The sequence below is a fragment of the Mus pahari genome, chromosome 2 (genome assembly GCF_900095145.1).
Source record: "Mus pahari chromosome 2, PAHARI_EIJ_v1.1, whole genome shotgun sequence".
Taxonomy (NCBI): domain Eukaryota; kingdom Metazoa; phylum Chordata; class Mammalia; order Rodentia; family Muridae; genus Mus; species Mus pahari.
Window position 1 is genome coordinate 133,406,936 of NC_034591.1, and position 3,050 is coordinate 133,409,985.

The following is a 3,050-nucleotide window of genomic DNA, read 5'->3' on the forward strand; positions in this document are numbered from 1 at the left end:
GTCTGAAGACAGCTACAGTGTACTTACATATAGTAAATAAATATTTGTTTAAAAATCTGTACATGTAAAGTACACCACAGTAACAATCAGTTTTAACATTGCACACAAGTTCTTGTCATTCATTCTTGAAAAGGTGATGTCTGTCACCTCTATACACTCTACACAGGCTGATAAGTTAATAGAAAACAGAAACGATGCCACATTACTTCCAGTGATAGGCATGAAAAGCCCTTACAAGGTCTGCAAAGAGTACCTGATTTGATCCTTGGGAATACTTGCTCTATGGAAAATCAGTTACCACATAAAGAAGCCACCGTCATGTACAAGTTCCGTGCATCCTCCAGCTGATAGGCTCAGCTCCACAGACAGCATAAACGCTCTTAATTGTGTTTCTCTTGCTATGATAGAATACCCTGAGAAAAGCAAGCTAGAGAAGAAAGCGTATGTTGGTTTACAGTTGCATACTGAGGAAGATACAGCCATGGCCCATGAAACCAACTCAGCACACTGCATCAGCTATCCAGAAGGGAAGACAGGACTGAGCTGTAAAACCTCAAAGCCTTCCCCAGAGGATATATGTCCTCCAGCAATGTTCCACCTCCTAATGGTTTCCTAACCTTCCCAGACATGCCACCTGCAGGAGCCCAAGTGTTCAAACACATGAGCCTGTGACCATTTCACAGTCAAACTGACCTCCAGCCTCAGTCATGAGTTGCTGCTGATGTCCAGCCCAGGGAACTAATCAGGTGCCTACAGTCTCCGCTGACATCCAGACAATTAGGCAGAAGACCCATAGCGTCGGCCAAGCCCTGTTCTTATCTGGATCCCCTCCTAAGTGCATTCAGGTGATGACAGAATGTGCTCCCTTAGAGTTGTAGAGCTGAGAGCTCCACCCTCCTACTGGCTGTTGGATTGAGTCTACGGAGCCAGCAGAAGTTTTCTAACATCAGGTAGCTATTTTCTTGAACAAAGAAGCCATCTTTGCAGTTGTTAAATGAATATCCTATAACTCAGCAGTTACCCCAGTGACAACCCATCACATTTGCCATAGTCTATCAGCTGGGACTAGGTTTCATGCTCTACCCAACCTCAAAGGCAGGGGTATGACTGCCTGGCAGCAAGCTTACAATACTCATTTTCTTTGTTTCAAGACACACTACCTAGCCCTGGCTGTCTTATAACACACTATGTAGACCTGGCTGGCCTCAAACTCACAGAGATATGCCTCCTTTGTGTACTGGGATTAAAGGTATGTGCCACTATGCCCAATTAGAATATTCAGTTTCGGGCTGCAGTGGGTAAGAGCACCCCACTGCTCTTCTAAAGGTCCGGAGTTCAAATTCCAGCAACCACATGGTGNCTCATAACCATCCGTAACAAGATCTGATGCCCTCTTCTGGAGTGTCTGAAGACAGCTACAGTGTACTTACATATAATAAATAAATAAATCTTTTAAAAAAAAGAAATAAAAAAATTTAAAATTTAAAAAATTATATTTAAAAAAAGAATATTCAGTTTCTGATTTGGGGGGTTGTTTTTATTTTGGGGGGAGTTTTGCCCCTTTTTTCAATTTCTCAAGACAGGGTTTCTCTGTGTAGGCCTAGCTGTCCTGGAACTCACTCTGTAGAGCAGGCTGTCCTCGAACTCAGAGATTTGCCTGCCTCTGTCTCCCAAGTACTGGGATTAAAGGCAGTCACCACCACCATATAGCAACTATTCATTTTTCTATCTGCTGAAACAATACTACAAACCAAGTAAGTTGAGACAACAGCATTGTGTTAACTGAGAGTTCTGGAGGCTAGCAATCTGAAGATAAAGTATCTGCAGGGTGACAGTTCCTCTGAAGCATACAGAGTATAGAAAGCTTCAACTCCTGTCGGTTACTAGTAATCTTTGGTGTTCCTTAACCAGCCACAGGATTTCATTTCTACTTATATGGTCTCATGGCCTGTTGTCCCTTTGTCTCTTTGTCTCTCTCGCTCTTTTTTTTTTTAAAGATTTATTTATTTATTATATGTAAGTACACTGTAGCTGTCTTTAGACACTCCAGAAGAGGGCGTCAGATCTTGTTACAGATGGTTATGAGCCACCATGTGGTTGCTGGTATTTGAACTCCAGACCTTCGGAAGAGCAGTCGGGTGCTCTTACCTACTGAGCCATCTCACCAGCCCCTCTTTGTCTCTTTTTATATAGCATCAGTTATGTTGGATTAAGGACCTCTCTTACTCCAGTCAAGCCTCATCTTAGCTAATTACATCAACAGAGACCATTAATAAGCCGATCACCGAACGCATTACACTTACGGTATATCTCCCATAGTGTCAGAGAAATCCTTTGGAGAAAAGTATATACATTTAACATAGTGGGTTTACAAATACAGTTCATGGACATCAGCAGCATCATGACATTTTCAGCCCCTGTCTGACACCTACTAAAAATGCTTGGTCAGGGAAAAGGAAGGGAAAGGACAGCAATCTGTTTACACATGCCTAGTTTACCAGCTGCGTATTGGACTCCCTATCCTACAGGCCCCTTATGCAAATGTAAACCTCCTTGTGGGGGTGAGGGGGGACAAGCAGCAGGCAGCTTAGAATTCCCTGCCTATTACACAGGGTATCAGGAGAAGGCACATCTTTTTCCATGATAGGTTCCTGATTATTGGACTTTCTTTTCAAGATGCAATGCCACAGTTCAACATTAGTAGTAAAAGTGTGATTTCTAACCTAATATTTTATGATTTAGGTTTTGGTGGGTTTTGGTTTTGTTTTTTGGTTAGCTCGTTGGTTGGTTTTTTGAGACAGGGTTTCTCTGTGTAGCCCTGGCTGTCCTGGAACTAGCTCTGTAGACCAGGCTGGTGGCAAACTCAGAAATTTGCCTGCCTCTGCCTCCCAAGTGCTGGGATTAAAGATTAACCAGTTTAGTGCTCCCAGCTAAGATTCAGAGATTTTCTTTAATTTTCTTTGGAGTGCATATCTAGCACTCTCATACTAGAAGGGTGTTTAAAACAGTGCTTGGGGAGCTGGAGAGATGGCTCAGTGGTTAAGAGCACT